This window comes from Protopterus annectens, chromosome 2.part0, assembly GCF_019279795.1.
Source record: "Protopterus annectens isolate FY-2018-M chromosome 2.part0, PAN1.0, whole genome shotgun sequence".
NCBI classification, from domain to species: domain Eukaryota; kingdom Metazoa; phylum Chordata; order Ceratodontiformes; family Protopteridae; genus Protopterus; species Protopterus annectens.
In genome coordinates, this window is record NC_056728.1 from 1749625024 (window position 1) to 1749644476 (window position 19453).

At 36.3% G+C, this 19453-nt stretch overlaps 1 protein-coding gene across 1 annotated transcript in view; it reads right to left on the reverse strand.

Moving 5' to 3' along the window:
- The window catches only part of CCDC30 (coiled-coil domain containing 30), a 2524512-nt gene that overhangs the window by 14761 nt on the left and 2490298 nt on the right, over nt 1-19453 (reverse strand). The gene's annotated exons all lie outside the window — the stretch shown is intronic.

Sequence of the window (19453 nt, forward strand, 5' to 3'; positions counted from 1 at the left end):
CTTCAGAGAGAGGCTGGGTCAAGGCCTGAAGCAGTACAGCCATACTCCAAGGGAGGGAGTAGGGTCCTGGGGGGGTCTTAAAAGGTAGGTGCCCCTCATGAAACCTTTGGCAAGTCTAAGAGAAGCTAATGCAGCATGATTTTCTCCTAAGTGAAAAATGGAAATAGCCGCTAACTGGACCTTAATGGTTGAATCACTGTCACCAGCCTGGAAAAAGGATACCAGAAAATCTAAGACTGCAGGGAGAGGAGCCCAAAAAAGATCCAGATTCCTTGGGGAGGCCCAAATGAAAAAAAATCTTCCTCTTTCCTTTGTAAATTCTCCTGGTAGATGGTCTCTGGTAAGAAGTAAAAATGTGAACTCCTGGATTGAGTAACCATCACTGAAGTGAAGAAACCAAGCAGTTAATGTGAGGGCCTGAATGTCCAGGTGAGGCTTACTAGAAGGGTGAGTGAGAAGACCTGGACTGGGATCCAGCACTCGGTGGGGGGGGGGACCAAACAAGGCCAGAAAAAGGCAAACCGTACCTGACAAGGCCAGAATAGGGCAATGAGGAAAACCATGATCATCTTCTCCGATACTGTCTGCAGGAACTTTGGAATCAGGGGAGTAGGTTAAAAGGTGTAGAGAAGGATGGAGGGGGGGGGGCAAATCCCTTGTTGACTCCCCATCTGCGGGACCAGGGCAAAGAGCCGGCTGCACTTGGTGTTGTGGGAGAGGCAAAAAGATTGCAGCATGGCTGGCCCCATCAATGACAAATCTGTTCTGCCATTGTCAGTTGGAGGGACCACTCATGAGGTAAGAAGGATAGAACTCTCAACTTGTCCACTAGAACACTGGATATCCTCTGTATATGCACTGCTACCAGAAAGTGATTGGAAGATATCAGCCACTTACACACACTCATTGTTTCTTGACATAATGGATAGGAATGAGTTCCCCCTTGTTTACTGATGTACCAGATGACTGACATTGTACAATTGGAGAGAAATCATCTTTAGAGGGAGGACATTCTGGGAGGCCTGCAAAGCTAGGATAATTGCCCTCACTTCTAGAACACTGATGTGAAGGCCACATGCCTTGGACCATCTTTCCAATGTAATGCCCCCTCCCCCAGCTGGGAAGCATTTGTGGTCATGGTAGCCTTGGGAGGGCACAAACGGACAGCCTTGAGATACCTTGGGAGACTGAATCCACCATTTTATGTGTGCCCTACAAATGTCTATCAAACAAATCTGAAAACTCACTGGTTGGTACATGATTGACCACTGTACTGCAAACATCTACTGTAGAATTCTTATGTAATATCTGGTTAGTTGGGCAACTGTGAAGGAGGCCACCATCGACCCCCTAAAGTGGGAGAACCTCATTTGGATGGTGGTATGGGACAGGCCCGGACAGAATCTTTAGTGCCTGGTGTTACAGGGTGACAATGTGTGGTTTGGCAACTTTGCTATCCTGGTTGTTGTATCTAGATGGGCATCTATAAATTCCAATGAATGAATCGGAAGAAAACAAAAGTTATGTATTCACCATAACGATGCATCTGTATTGTCCATTTTCATTTTTTCTCAAATGATGGGTCTCGGATCTGACATCATATCCAACTTGGCTGCTTTTACCAGACTCATGGATCCATCTCTCAAGCTCATCCTTTTACCCATAATGCCCATTATTTGAGAAATGAATGAAAATGACAACATCAGATCTGAGATTCTTCCAAGTTTATTGTGGTCCCTAACTTGTAGCAAAGGTGGAGCAGATAATCTCTGCCCCGAATGGGAAGAGATCTGGTAGGTGCAGTAATGAGCCAGTCTTCTAGATACAGGAACACCCAGAACCTCTGCAATCTGAGGTGAGCTACAACCACTGCCATACACTTGGTGAGCACCCAAGGGGGGGCTGTAGTGAGACCAAAGTGCAGTGCTCTGACTCCCATTCAGAAACAGAGAAACCTTTTTGACCACCTGTCCATCATAAAGTGGGAGTGTGCATCGAGAAGGTCTTCTGAGCACAACCAATCATCTTTTTTTCAACAGAAGGAGGATGAACTGTACTATATCCCTATGGCAGAAAGGGTTTTCACATCTTGCTCACTTCTAGAGAGATGTGACAGAAGTCTGGAATGGTCTTTCCTTTATTCCTGTTGTTCACTCATGTGGACACAGGCAGCCCTCATATTCCTGTCTGTCCAGATATGTGCATTCAGGTCACTCATCAACACCACTTCCTGTCATCCTGCTTTATCTAGTACATTCTGCAACTACTGTCTGAATGCACTCTCTTCCTCAGTATCACAACCCTGCTATGGGATGTAGGCTGAACTTATGAATACTGCCCTACACTGGAATTTGACTGACATGAGTCTGCCACTAATTCTGATGCTATCCCTTACTGCTTTCTGAAGCCTCTCCCTCACCACAATTCCCACATCATTTCTAGCCTGTCCTCCTCCTCCCGAGATGTAGACTCTGGATCCCAAGCCAAGTGGCTTTGCTGCCCTGCCCTTTCATCTTGTCTCCCTGATACATAGGATATCAAACATCCCCCTTATCATCATGTCATCCACTTCCAAGCCTCATCCTGTCAGTGAACCTACATTTAGTGCAGCAATTCTTAGTTCATGTTTGGCAGGTTAAATATATTTGCATCCAGCTTTTGCTCAACAGAGCTACACTGGATAAACAAAGTTGAGCAATTGGGACACCAGCTGGCCAGTAGCTTACTGACCCAGGCTGCTGGGCTTTATAGTGGGCACACACTGGCCAATAGGGACACATATACCCTTCCCAGTGTTAGCATGGGTCTCTGGCGTAGGTCGGAGTAGGCAGTGTGCTTAACCTACCTATCACCGGTAAATACCCATGCCTATTTTGGCGATGTTAGTCAACATGACTGGATTAGCTAGAGCCATATTTTTACACCACAGAGTGACTAGCCCTGTCATGGCGCACAGTCTGTGATCCGTGGTCTCCTATCCTGAGGATATTGGGCATCACAGTAGATGCCCAAAGTGATTAGTCTATACAAAACTTCCCTAAATCGGACAGAATCTAGAGTCTGTGCTGCTGCCACAACTCCATTCTTAGGTGAGTTTGAGATGGAAACACTCCCCCATCATAACAATCTGTGTCTTTAGTGAGTGACTCCTGGGAGAAATCAATGTGCATCTTCTGCATGTATCTTTCTAAGGTGCATCTGTGGTGGAATACTCTGGAGAAGACTCAAAAAACTAGGCAGATTCTGAATGTGTACCATCTCAAGGCTCAGGGGAATTGGCTGCCCTGATGGGACAGGAGGAGCAGCATCAGGACCCAAGGCCTTTCATTGGGAAAAGGGCGGAGTAAAGGAAGTCTACTCACCAGAAATGGAGAGACCTCTGCCACAAAGGCAGAATCCGAAGGTGAATACAATACTGCTTTAGTAGGAGCCCAAGCTTCTAAATTAAGCTGGTCCCAGGAACAGATACAACTCTGCTTCAAGGCTGACATCTGAGCCAATCTATCTAGTGATGAGGTCCCAAGTGTAAGGAAAGGCTCCAACAACTTACAAGTCAACCCCTGAACCCCAGAGCTGGCACTGACAATTAAGCTCTGAAGTCCTTCCAGATCTGGGTAACACAGAGGTGTTCGGAACAGAGATGTCATTGGAGAGGACACCAACTAAATCTTCAGATCCAATGAGGAATATCCCTGGGAGAAACTTGCATGTAAAACCCATGAGCCTGGAAAATAGATCTGGGTAGGAGCCACCATACTTGGGGGAATCACTGAAGCTCATGGGTCTGACAGAAGTCAGAGCTGGGAGAGCCTCCTACTGAATTTGGGTCCTGAGGAACTTCCTCATCATCCCATCCACATCAGCTTTGATCAGGCTTCTGCTAGAATGGACTGATCTGGCAGTGGAACATGTGAAGGGAAGCCTAGAGGATATGTGAACATGTCTCTCCTGCAAGAAGGGAGAGTGCAGTCTAGGGGAGACTGGCTCCAATGAAAATTTAGTTTTGACAGGGAGAAGTCTGCAATCCAATGACTAGATCATCTGATGGAGGAGTCAGAGCCAAAGTTTTAGGAGGTTTTGGGGATGGAGCCAGAGAAGCCAATGATGAGGAGGAATGGTCGGGGGAGCGCTTTCTAGATACCTTGCCCTCTTCTTTGGGCTTTTCGTGACTCTTCTCTGTCTGTCTGAAGGCTTTGTAGCTGATGGGCAGGCTCCACCACAGACATAACCTTGGATGGTTCTTCCACAGGGGCTGAGAGAAATCCATTTAGTACAAGCTTGTTGCAGCATTCAACAATGGCCTGCTGGCCAAAAGCAGTACAAACAACTGCAGTCTTCATCCAGGAGGGCAGTGCCTAAACAGTATATGCATTTTAGATGGCATCTGAATTAGGAATCTTGTGGCCACAGGCCACTCACTTTTTAAAACTAGAAAGCTTATAAGACATGGTTGAAACACTATACCAAAAAGCCAAAAGGCAGTGATACAATAACACTGAGAATAACAATAGTAATAAAAGACAAACACTCCTAGCCTACTATAAAGGAAAACTAAGGTATATAAATGGAAAGGACAACAATGGCACAAAATGAGAAGAAGCTGCTTTTTCCATAAGGGAGTTAAAAAGGTGGAAATAGGTACCACAGATACGCAAATGAAAGAACTAAGCAATAAATATACACATAATTTTTGAAAACTTAGTCAAAGCAAGCCTGAGTGAGGAACATCTATACTCAGTATTCCTCTCAACCTGAAACATCAAAAATCTGGACAAAGGCCCATGAAAAGTAGGTACAACTGGCCAAAAATCAGGACACTGGTTAACATAAAATGTACATACATAATCATGTATCCCCGCCCACTCCAATGGAATTGTGGGACACCAACATGAAAATTGAGTCACTAAGTAATAATAAATAACAGCAGACATTTGAATTACAAACTTCATATCCCTCAGAAAATACATAATAATGCAAAACCTGTTATTCTAGCAACTATGCAAGTTTACAGGAGCAATATTTAAAATCTGACCCAATTTTTTGGCTTTGTCCAGATTTCTTGCTCTCTGAGACTGAGAGGTACATGTAGCCATGGTTTACATATAATGAGAACTGTCACAGCAAATACAATAAGCAAAACAAAATAAGTAGCTTATTAAACAGCCTAAAATCTGCAAGGCAAAAATAAATTAGCAGCCGCCGGCATTATATTTATTCTGCGATCATAGCAAAATATTGCCTTCCAAACTGCAGCTTTTGAAGTACTGCATGGACTAAGTAAACCTCTATAAAAAGCCTAGAGACATTGTCTTTATACCAGGATTTCTCCTGCTGGATCTCTCGATAAAATTAGTGTACCTTATTAATTTAGCCTAAGCCTCAACACAATAACTGAATTAATAAAACTATCATAACGCACAGTTTGAATCAGATTATGAACTATATAACACTTTTCCAAATGGATGGCTGAGATAATCATTTGTTTTAAAAACAGAGTTTGAAAAAATATAGTATAGTGTATATAAAATGCGAATAAATACTTATATGCTTATACTAATAGTGTATATAAAATGCGAATAAATACTTATATGCTTATACTAATATGCAAGATAACTGCGGTGGTGGTGCTGCGGTAGCGTTGTCGCCTCACAGTAAGACGTTGTCCTGTTCGATTCTCAGCTAAAGCGTCTTCTGTGTGAAGACATGCGTGAATGGGCGTACCTTCGTTGAAGGTTGTGCGTCAGAGCTGGCAACTCGGCATGTAAAAATCTACTGCCAATCATTAGCGGACTGGAGTTCCGCTGTGGCAACCCCTAAACGGGAAAAGCCAAAAGACACAACAACTAATATGCAAGATAACAATCAATACAATTTATATTCTCGTGGAATAATTAATAGCCACAGTCTGACCAAAACAGAAAAGCAGTGGCATAACTAGTCGTACCCACTCCCTACTTTGATAAATGACTGACTCACAGTTGACACAGAACATACACAGAAGACACAACATACACACACACCCACACATGCGTGCACACACCATTCTGCTCCATATGTTGCACCATTACCTTTTTCTACTTTAAAATAATTATTTCCCATAGCTGCAGAATTACAGAGATGTTCACTTGGTTTTAATCACAAGTGAATGGACTTTATATTCTCTTTCCCAGGACCTCACTCCATCTACCAACTCGAATTACCCATTAACTGTGCAGTTACAACAGATCATCAGCATTTAGATGTGGTCTGACATGTAATATCCCTTTTCATTCTGACCAGACCAGTAAGCTCGAAAATCTGTAGGGCCATCAATAAAAATGATAATGGTATATTCACATAATCCTGGCTAATGCTTACAACTTCTTTCTTTTCTTTCTTTCTTTGGAAGTTGAGGCAGTGTAATGTACAGCTTTCTCTTCTCATCACAAGGGTCTTACTTTTCCTCAGCCAAAATACAGAATTATGTATAATCTACTATGATCATCTTAATCCTCTGTCAAGTCTATTTTCTGATATTTGCATGAAAATCAGTGGATGAACCTTACCTACACTTAAGAGAAAATACATGCATTTGTCTGAGAATTTCTTATTAGTATATACTAATCATTCTCATTTTTGTGCTTCCACGTTTGTTTCTCACTGCAGTTTTAGTGGAAGCTATGAAGATTACTTGGTGTTACTAAACACATGCAACTACATTTTTGTAATTTACTGATCCCAATGTCTATTTGCAAAGATCTTTGATGAGAACGTGAATCCTGATTCAGACCCTGTCCAAACAACTTGCTTACACTGTGTCCCGTCTAACTTTATCTTTTAAAGTGGGCCCAGTTGACAACACGATCTCCATAAAATTAATAGTTTGAGCCAGAATCTCAGTTAAAACTTAGCTGCACAAATATGTCCCAAAAATAATTATTCACGACTTAAATATCATACCTATTCAATGTTTTTGCATTTCCTAAGTTCATTCATGTAACTCTTTTAAGAGCTACTTGTGAAGTAGTATGCCACAGATGCTAAGTGGTAATGTTTGTAAAACTTGTCTTTTGTGGAACTGCAACAGTTCTTCAATACAATGAAAATGAACAAACATTTAAGGATTTCTGTCCATTCCATTACTGGATGCAGGAGCTACTCAGCAAAACAGTCAGAGGCAGCCCCAGTACCTCTCCGATCTCAGGTGTTTACAGAACAACAGCATTAAACTCATACCTCTTTTACCGAGTGCACACATTTTTTTTTGCCCCCAGCAGCACAATTCAGTGCTGACATCTGGCTGGGTATGTACTCAGCTAAGTTGTGCAACCTTTGGTTGGATGTTCTGCTTTGTTAACTTTTCTAAGTTAAATACTGAAAAAGATATGCAACGATCCACTGCAGTAGTTTCACATGGCAGTTTCGTTAGGTTGCTGAAAACACGACTGGTGGTAGTATTCACTACATACAGTACTGTGCAAAAACATTTGCTTCACCTACAAGCCGGAAACCTCCCCACACACACTTTTTTTCTTATCTAGATTAAACCGTAACTGGAGCTATCCTGGGCAACTGTGTACAAGGACTGCCAAACAAAGCTGAACACTGATGTTATGATGATAACATGCACCTGCTAACTGACCTGATATAGTAATTAAATATGCTCCTGCGAAGTGTGTGTATCTGGCATTATCGATGGATTCTAATTATTAGTACTTCAACAGGGAATGAAAAAAAATTATGACGGCCATGTCAGGATATCAGGCAAAGACAGGAATGCTGTGCAAAATCAGTAACAGTTTAGTGGTGTGCTTCTGTTGTAAAATGTGCAGTAAAAACTTTGTCTGACTATCACATTTTCTCTCATTTAATAGATCAAGCAGACAAAACAGAAATTCTCTGAGAAACAGCTTAGCCACAGGGGTCAATAAATTGCCTCTTAAACCATCAGTTCTGACAACAGGAGATGAAGCTTGAAACCTTATTTAGTACCTTTCATGTAAATTTAAATGAGAGTTGTAGTTTTCATTTGCCACTATCACGATCAGCTGTAGGTAACTACGATTCCTATTAAGTTTACATTAAAAGTACTAAATTCCAATGCCAGATTTGCTTGTATAAGTAAAGACTGAGCTTACTGATCCCCATGGGTCTGCTGTTTGGCTGAAATTACTTGTGTCGAACTGCCTGCTTCGTCTAAAAAATGATAAAGCGCATCCATTACCCACTAGTATGAGACCAATCTTGCAAAAGCTGAATGAGCTAACTTTTGTGCTTGCATAGGATAATACTGCAAGAAAATCACAGATTAAAACAATATTCCAAAAAAGGTATGAAAGTGCATTAATATTTTAGGTAGGTATAAACCTATTCCACAATCCATCTTTGAAGATTATATGTATTTGCTACCAGTTCAGTCCTCTTTCTTTAGCTGCCATAAACAACCTTTTTTTTAAAGCTCTCTTACAGGCAGTCAGGGATCACGCCTGATCTCAGTAAGCTGATATCGTCACAAACGCCACTGCAAGTTGATGACGTGCAATGATGTCAACATTATTAAAAAAAATTATAAAGAAATAAATCATGATTTGAAGGGGCCAACTAGAAATTCAAGGCACCCCATTATTTTAGCCTCAAAACTGGAAAATTCCAAGGAACTCGGTACAATTGAGATGTATGGTACTCTGTGAGTGGCAAACAAGTTCTAAGGTAATGTTGGGAACATGAGGGGTTTATGGGTAAGGTGATGAGCCTGAGCTATGGATCCTAAAGTCTGGCGTGGCTATAGTTAGATTTGAGGTCGGATCCAAAAACCCATCCATTGAGGAACAGATGGAAGATACGTCAGCTGTATAGCTATCTTTGTTTTCAAAAAAGGATTATAGCCTAAAAATATAAGCAAATACTTTGTTGATGTTTTCTTTCTCAAATTTTTTTTTTATTTTTCAAATACATTTGAATGAGTTCCATAGTATTTATACATAACATCTTAAATAACTAAGTACACTATTTACATTAGCCTGACACCATAACAGATCTTAATATATACAGTTACTTTAAAAGTATGCCCAATCCATTATCAGAGTGTCTGATTATTTATTGTATAGTGTCACTCAACTATAAGACTTTTCCCCCAAGGGTTCTTGATAAATGGCTTTGGACAAATTCTTAGTTCTTTAATTTTAATTTCCAATAATGCTGTGGTCTTCAGTAGGCTGAAGAAGTCTTCCAAAGTTGGTATTGTGTTTGTATTCTATCTTCTTGTTATACACTTCCTTGCAATAGCAAGTATAGTCCATACTAGATACACGTTTGACCTATTCAAATGAGGACCTTCGTTCACATTTAATAATACATGAACTTTAGTTAAATAAAATGATTCATTAAATAAAGCTTGCAGAAAGCTATTAATACCATTCCAAAATGGCTTAATTTTACCACAAAGAAAATGCGGTTCCAATCTGCATTGTCTGCTTGCTCACATCTCCAACATATTCCTTTTATGAAAGAACTAATTTTACTGATTCTATCCGAGGTTAAGAATGCTCTGGGGAAGTATTTCCAATTAAAAACCTTCCAGTATTGTGTAAAGGATGTATATTTTATTGATAATAAGATATTTGTTTTAATATCTTCAGTTACCTGTACTGAGTGTCCTTTTGTTATATATTTCCAACATGGGGTTTAGGGTGTTGTTTTATAGTTTATCAATATTTTGAAATACTGTTTCCCATGTCAAAGTCATTATATATGATTTCATACATGTATTTCATGAATTTTGGTATTTCTTTAAATGTATAATTGTTAAATAGTCTACTTAAATCTTGCGAATATGACAGAATACTCTGTAAAGTTAGCCAGTCCTGTTGTGGAATTTTGTATGTTGTTTTTATTACTTGCATATCCAAAACTTTTAGTTTTTTGATACATTGGAACCAATAAACAAATCCTTTTTGTTCCCAGGAATTAATAATTTCTCTATATATTTTATGTGGAAAGTTCTTTGTGACTATAAATGGTGTTAAAAGATCAATCCAGATTTTTAAATCTATATTTGCATTAATAATTTCCCGAAATGAGTCAATGTAATAATTAATCATACGAGTTTTAGTGGGTTTAGTTATGTTATATTGCACACTAATACATAATATGTGCGATGACAAATTGTTTTTATCTGTTATTTGAAATTTTTTTGTAAATCAAATTCATTTACAGATATTACAGTTAGTAATTCTTTCCAATTTGCAGAGTAATTTGGACTTCTCAATTGTTTTAGATATTGATGCTTTTATATATGTTTCTATATCAGGAAAGTTTAACCCTTCTTGTTTCCATGGTCTGATATGGTGTATTAAAGCTATTCTGCTTCTTTTGGGAAACCATAACATTTTTATTAGGCATGAATTTATTTCTTTAAGTATATTCCTTTCTGGTAACAGTTGCATTGCCAAGGCTATATATAGGATCTTGGGCAGTAAAACCATTTTTATTAACTGTAGTCTATCTTCAAAGTTAATATCATTTTGTTCCATTTTTCCACACAGATTTTAATTGTGTTGATGATATTATTGTTGTTTTTTGAGACTAATTAATTATCCTTGCATAACTCAATTCTTACATATTTTAAGGTAAGATTATTGTTTCCCTATGATGTGATCCCCTTAGTCTGCAGTTCTTTTTTTATTTAAAAATAAAAATTTTGATTTATTGAAATGGAGTCCTGAAGTCATGTGAAATTTGTCAATTAATATATCTAATTCTTTTAATGTCTCTTTTGTATTAGATAATGTTAGTAATATGTCATCAGCAAATAGCATTACTTTAGAGCTGTATTGTTCATAAATATCTATTCCTTTGATTTTTATATTGTTACGAATTGAATCTGCCAATATTTCAATAGGCAGAGCAAATAGAATCCATGACATGGGAAATCCTTGTTTATTGCCTTTTGTTATATGTATATATTCAGAGGTAAAATGACCTAACTTGACATACGTTAAATTATTTTTATATATATTTTTTAGGAGATGAACAAAGGATGCAGGAAATTCAAACAGCATCAGGATTCTGAATAAATAGGCCCAATTTAGGGAATCAAAAGCTTTCTCTATATCTAAGCCAATTATGAGTGTTTCTTTATTCTCCTTATTAAAATAATCTGTAAGAGAAATTATCCTTTTAATATTGTCATCTGTGTATGTCTATGATATATAAATCCAGTTTGATCATTATTTATTGTTTTGGATAGTGGTATTTTCATTCTGTTAGTTAATATTGTCATAAATATCTTATAGTCACTATTTAATAATGATACAGGTCTATATGAGGTACAGAGGTTTGGGGATTTGTTTTCCTTTAGGATTGGTGTGATTAAGGAATATCTCCAAGAGAGTGGTATTAAAGCTTGTGACTGCATTTCTAATAGAGTTTTATGGAAAAGGGATAGTATCTTTGAAGGAAAAGTTTATACATGTCCATAATTATGCCATATATACCTGGAGCTTTATTATTTTTACCCTCTTTTATTGTATCTATAATTTCTTTGTAGGATATGGGTGCTTGCAGATCTAGTTTTAATTTTTCTGTTTTTTTTTTTTTTTTTTTTACATTACAACGTTTTTCATCTAGATTTAATTGATCAATATGTATATTTTCTTTTTGGAAATGTTCCATATAGTGATTTCTATAGGCATCAAGAATGTCACCTATATCCGAGACATTTTTCCCTATCTTTTCATGGAAGATACTTTTAACGTTATTAGCTTTTGATTGTATTTTGATTCTTGTGGATAAATTATGTAGACATTTGGGAGAAGTGGCCAAGGTATGAAATTTTAGTTTTTCTAAAGTTAAACTAGTTTTATGCGTTAGAATTTCATTGTATTTATTATTTAATACTTCTACTTTCTTTTTCATCTCCAAATGATTTTGATTTTTTTCAGCTTTGACTGACAAAAGTTTGGATTGTAGATCTAATAATTCAGAATCCCATTCTCTGATTTTTTTTTTTATACCAAGTTAGGGTTTCGCCATATATGTAAGCTTTTAATGAGTCCCATATCATTATTTTATTTATTTCTGTGATGTAATTAATATCTATGAAGAACTGTAATTTAGATAATAACCAGGGTTTGAACTCTTTAATTTTAGTTATATATGCTGGAATTCTGGAGTTAAAGATTAATGGTTTGTACCCATTTTGAAGTTTTAGTATCAATGAATTGTGGCCTGAAAAGGGGCAGGGAGTGATAGAGAAATTAATGACTTTAGAGTGTAAGTCATGGGCAGCAAATATTTTATCTATTCTAGTTTGAGTACCAAATCTGTGATCTTGATGGGAAAACAACAAAGATATATCTTCTTGAAATGTGAAAGTATCTACAAGATAAAATGATTCTATCCACTTGTTTAAAGCTTTTGATACAGCAAATATACGCAGCAGTCTTTTATTTGTAGTTTTAGAAATACCAAATATACAGTTAAAAATCTCCTCTTAATATTAAGTTGCCTTTATAATTATTGGAAATGAAATCCAAGTGTTTTTTTAACAGTTCCTCTTCCAATGCCTAGGAACCAGTATAGATTGGCTAGGGTCCATATTCTATTATATTTAAGTTTTACTAATGCCATAAGACATTCTTTATCTTCATATTTATAAATGATTTTGGGCTAATCACATTTGTTTTCCATAAAATTTTTACCCCCTTTGTCTTTGTGGATTGCACCAATATCATATATTTCTTAGGATTCCATAAGTAATTGTCATTTGTTTTGAAATGAGTTTCTTGAAGGAAGACAATTTGTGCTTTGTTCAGTTTTAAATCTTTCAGTAGATTTGATGTCTTGCTAGGATTGTTCAAGCCATTGGTATTTAAAGATAATAAAGTTAAATCCATCTTATGTTATTTAGATTATGTATTTTTTGTTTTATTGTGACTATTTAAACATTTTCCTCTGATAACTATAAAGTATATGTTTGAGCTTTTAAAAAAAATTATCAGTTTTATACTTCAACTGTTTACCAATAAAGTAATGTTTTAATCGGGCATACTAAAAATGTTTTTGTGAAATAACAAATTTAAATTAATAAATGTTAACAAGACTAAGATCCGCACTAGCCGTGGAATGAAAATCATTCCAAATCTGATGGATAAACCTAAGTCTATCAGAGTATCACTCATATCTTGACAATCAAGAACATCTGAGCTCTATAAATTGAATTATCATATGGAGAATATTTGCAATAGGAATAAGCAATATTTATATTATTTTGAACAGATATAATAGTACTATTGTTGATTAGACAGGATTCTAATACAATATAAATGTCTACTTATTGTATAAGCAATTAATATTTACATGAAAGATAGATGACAAGAAATTCAGTCATAGTAAAGTAGGATGTATCATACAGAAAACCTCAGTAAAAGATTATAGCACACAGTTATTTAGCATATTCACCCTTATAAGTCTTTCAGAACGTATTACTTCATATAAATAGATGGCAATAATATGTATACTTAATGTTTATAATACAATGTATTTTACTGGATACATCAGAAGTTATATTTCATTGTTTGCCAGCATTTAAGTAATCACTTTGTTTGTTGCTAACTGACTTAAAGCATCAAGTTTATGTGAACATTGATGAAAATTAGTGCATTTTAATTATCAGTGCATCCCTCTTCCCCCCGTTTCCTACACATAAGGATTTTCATATCTGTCTTTCATGAGTAAAATTATAGGTTAAAAACAAATTCACTTATTGTGATTAATGATTACAAGTTCCCTTTCCATATTCGTAAATTGCCATTTTATGGCATATACTGAAAGTTTTAGATTTAAATGCAACATTCTATTTTGTATAATCAGCAAAGGTTAAACTGAGTGATTATTGTCAATTTAATACTATTTGTTCAGAATGTGATTGTTACATTCTGTGACATTCCTAGTTCAGGCTTCTATTGTTTCCCTTGAACAACTTTGACAGTTTGATGTCATGTATAAAACATTAATTACCTTGATAACAGCTTAAGTATTATGTATGGTCAAGATGGGTTACAAAACCACAATTCAAATTAAAGCAATTATATGACTTGTTATGCACATTTACTTATATGAGAAACCCATCATACTTCCCCTTGATGTTCAATATAGTGTATTTCATTTATGACAAGTTAAAACAGTAATGTTATTATACACAAGCCCATATTATTAAACTGAGTGTCTATTGTCAATTTAATACTATTTGCTCAGAATATGATTGTTACATTCTGTGACATTTCAAGTTTTGGCTTCTATTGTTTCTCTTGAACAACTTTGTCAGTTTGGTGGCATGTATAAACATTAGTTGTCATGTATAAACATTAGTTACCTTGGTAATCGCTTAAGTATTATATATGGTCAAGATGGGTTACAAAAACTACAATTTAAGTTAAAAGAATTACATGACTTGTTATGTATATTTACTTGTATAAGAAAATCATCATGCTTCCCCTTGATGTTCAATGTAGTGTATGTCATTTCTGACAAGACAGAAGTGTTATTATACATAAGCCCATGTTATTAAATCCTGTCTTTAATATCTAAATTCAACAGACTGCTTCATCTTATATGACGATTATATATTTTATGTCTAGATTTACTAAAATCATACATTACATAACTATTGTGTATTTTTTTGGCTGTTGCTTAGTTATTTGAGAGACCACAAGCTGTAATGCTTATTCTTATTATTAGCTCCTTCCAAGCATGTTTATACAGACCATAGACTTTAAATTATGAAACCCTTCTAGTTTCTTATTTGTTATAAGTATATTTCTATCCTTACATACACACATATCAGTACTTCAAGCACAGGCAACAATGCCCATCCAGTTTTGCCAGAATACCATTTACTAGTTCATGTGGTGTGTTTCCCGGCTGTTCTTAAAATATTCAAACCAATACTTGTCCTGTTCCATTTTACCAGCCTGTTCCATGCAGTGGCCACTCTGCTAGTGAACCACTCAACACACGTTCCATTCCCACAGATTTTTCCATGAAGGAAATCTGATGACTCTCTAGCACTTCCCAGCAACCCCAAACACCCCTAGAATCAGCTATCACCATATGCCCAACATGTCCAAGCAAGCTGACCTCCAGACCAATGCAAAGGGTACTGCACAAGACCAAGTGCTCTTAGTCTTTCACAATAACTCAGACTTCCACTTTTATGTAAATCCTTAATGTGTTTGGAACAAAATAAATTTTAAATATAAAATTGCGCTTATTATTGATTATTTTATCAAGAATCAACTTAATGAGCTAAACAAAGTGTTGGGAGACCGTCAATGTGTACATGTGGTTTAAAATAGCCCTTTTATTATATATATTTTATTTTTAAGTCAAAAACTTAATTGCCGAGAATCATCTCGTAGGCTCCAAAGAGCCGTTAAGCATTATCGTCACTCTGTCTCCATTACCACAGCAACCTAGGAGCGCCTGTTTCTGTTAGTGTGTCAGTGTACTGCATACCAGAGGCTCGTGATGCACCTGAAGCAAAGCTTCACTTCACTGCAACTTCCAGCCTAAATTCCCTTCCTTTCAGTGAGGCAGCGGCCAGGAAAAGAACGGACAGCAAACAGATAAAAAAAAAAAAAAAAAACCTCCCAACAAGCCGCCACAACAAGAGATAACACATTCTTCCAGCTTTCCCACCTCTCACTCAGCAGATTTATAAACAAACTATTCTCTGCCAAAATATCCCAAATCACAGTTTTATCCACCCCCGTCCCCTGGATCCAGGCTAAAACACCAAATGTCTCTTCCTAATACACAAGCATCAGTAAACCTCGATCACAAGCTGCAACCCACAGCTTCCCGGAGACAAAAACAGCAACATACAACAGCTGCATCCACATAAACCATGTCAGGCTTAATCAAACAGCACTCAAAGCTATGATACCTGACATAATTGATATTAACTATGTTTAGACAGAATGATAATGACATTTGTACTAGCTGCCAGACATGGCTGCATCCACGCACACCATATCAGGACTGATCAAACAGCACTCAAAGCTATGATACCTGCCATAATTGATATAAAATATGTTTAGACAGAATAATAATTACATTTGTACTAGCTGCCAGACACAGCTGCATCCACACATACCATATCAGGATTGATCAAACAGTACTCGCAGCTGTGATACCTGCCATAATTGATATTAACTATATTTAGACAGAATAATGATGACATTTGCACTAAGAGCTTGCTACTATTGTTTAACCAGGATATACATGACATTTCTAAATCATACTTTAACTGAAGAAAGCATTAGTCTTCATGGCAGCATTTTTTTTCAGAACACTCTACTGTTACTGCTATTATATACAATGTTAATTTGTTACATTTGAGTTTGAACTGTGATGAATGGTACCTTGTTGAATTAGTTAATTAATTACTTAAATTATTATAAGTAAAAACAATGAAAAATGAACAAGATAAGTATTCACTGAGTTCATGTACGGGAACAGAAACTTCTATGTTTGTATTGTATGTTGCTTTGTTTGGCTTGTATATAATGTAAATAGTAACCCACCTTGACCTACCTTTGTTTGTGAAGAATTGTTGGACTCTTTGAACATTCTGAATAAATCATTACTGTTTCTCAGTTGTTTAAGAAACCCTCCTTTTTTAAAATAAAAACAGATGGCAAGTGATGTACCATATCAGTTGATACTTGAGAGATGTAGTTGTAACAGTTATTTTTTTGGGACAGCTATCTTGGAATAAGTTTTTTGTTTCTTCTTTCTAGCATCAGTCCAAGGGTTTGTTTCTTTTATTCTTTTAAGAGTAGGGGCCATACATTCAATTCTTCTGGGACAGAAACTATGTTGTTACCACCTATCAGCTATCTACAATAAGAGTATAATTTGATAATTTATTTTCTTATGTAAGTGTATATATATGTACACCTATTAAAGTATACTCAAATGATCAACTAAAAATGGACCCCTGCCCTCAAAAAAAAAAAAAAAATATATATATATATATATATATATATATATATATGACTACTATATTGTAATACCTTTCTCCTTTTCATTAAAGTACCTATTGTATATTGTACTTTCTTTATTGTCTAGATATTTCTGTTAAATTCTATGTAAAACCGACACTGTACCTGTCAATGTTGTTCTTGTTTTATTGGAGCTTTTCTCCCTGGGCCTCTGCTGAAAATGGGCTCACACCCAGACGAACTATCCCGGTCAACGAATGTAAACTAAAATAAAATAAATATAGTAGCTTCTTCTAAGTCATTAAAGGTTCTCATCTCATTGGCAAAAGTATTTTTATCTTGGCTGGAAATGCCAGCTGTGCTTTAATGTTGTTTTGTTTCAACAGTTTTATTACTGGCCAACCTTTTTTCATTTGTTCTAGTATTCTGGAAGAATAATCATTGTCAAACCTTATCAGGCTTTTATTGTATTTTGAGGGTGATTTTCTCCAAGCAGATTTTAATATTAGTTCCTTGTCCAGAAATGAAAGAAATTTTATAACAATGGATCTAGGTGTAGTATTTGTTGAGTTAGAAGCAAGTTTCCTCAGTGCTCTATGCACCCTTTCAATTCTAAATGAAAGTCCCTCTTTCAAGTCTAAAAATTCAGGAATCCAGGTTAAGAATGAAATAATGTCTTCTCCTTCAGTGTTTTCAGGCAGACCAAAGATCCTTATGTTGTTTCCCCTTTCCCTGTTTTCTAAGTCATCTATTTTGTTAAGCAGCCATGTATTCTGTTTAAGCAGAGATTCTTTTTGGAATTCTTCCTCTTTGAGTCTCCCTTCAATGTCATTAAGAGAAGTCTCTATATTTGTTATTTTTGTATGGTGTTGCTGTAATAGTTCCTTAAGAGTATCTGTCTGTTTTTGAGAATTTAATTTGAGGTTTTCTAAGTAATTTTTAAAGCCATCCATCTTCAAAGATAGTTCCTGTAAGGTAGATGTAATCAACTGCAGTTCTTTTTTCAAAGCAGCATCTGGATGAGAATTCCTTGAGTTGTTCGTATTCAGTGACTTAATATATCTCCAAGTTACTTGACAGGAAAATGTTTGTATATCTCCACCAAAATTGATATTTATGTAGTTTAGTAGTTTATCTATAGATTTCTGACTTTTAAACTTGAAAAGAATACAATTGTCCTATATTATTATACTAGTTTATGGAGCTCTCAAAATTTACTGCTCTCAGTTGGCCATCTAGGGTCTGCCCCCTTGTTGATGTTTTCAATGAAGATCACTAAAATAAAATATATAAGTCAACATAAGGCATTACGTACACAAAATGAATCTCACAGTTGGATGTGAAGCACTCAAACATTGAGAGCTGAAGAAAACATATAACACTGCTGACTTTATGTGAGACCCTTACTTATCAACAAAGGTTTGAAAGAATGCTGGTACAAGACCAGCACCGGCCACTACTGGAAATGAGACATAGCTGCTAAAGACAGATAAGGTGAGTACAACCTAAATATTATGTTTTAATGTTATTGCAACTCCCTCCATAAAATATGCTTCTGTTCAAAGTAAATGGAAACAAAGCACATGCTACAAATACAGCACAGCACAGAACTGTTTTTGATTTTCATCAACATGAACACTTTGAAGTCCTCTTATGATTTACTCATTCATTTGTACCATGTCTTGTCCTGCGTAGCAGCTTACATTAATCCATGAAAATCCTTCCTTTCAAATTTGAATCTGTTTAAATTGTTTTGACTGTTATATAGCAGTTCAAAACCCTCCCATTGCCTAGCTCTTCCCTCCACTAATGGTACCTTCTACGAGGCTCTCTCCACTAACTTCCTCCAACTCTTACACTCCCACTGCTATTCACTCTACTGCCTTGTTATTCTCCTCTACTCAACAGTTTACTGCATTTCCTTAGCGCTAAAGTGTATTACTCCCGAGTGCTATATTTTACTTACTGTTTGTTTAAAATGTTTAATGCTCACTGTGCCAACCTAGTTCAACTATTCTCTTTGCTTGTTATTTTTCTATCTGCTTGCTCATAAGTTTTATATTAACATCTGCCTAGGCTTGTCTTCATGCATTGTTTGTTTTGTATACACTTTTGTATTCAAATATTGATTTGTTAATTTTTCACATTGCATTTTTTTGGAACCTTTCTTCCTGGGCCTCCGCTGCAAATGAGCCTTTGTTGACCCAGTCAGACTCTCCCTGTAAACAAATGGAAATTAATAAAATAAATAAATTATATATTTTTTTGTCATTTACGATCCCCCATATGTCAGTCTTTAGCTCCCTCCCAGCCAATCAGCCCATTTGTTCCCAATTACTGGGGCAAGGGTTGATCAGGAGGGGGCCATTATTTACACAGCTATCTATGGTGGTTTGAGCTTTTCTGGTTATGGCAAATTTCTCCGCATGCACCTGGTGAAGTGCTGGGGAAAAGACATCTAATGTCCT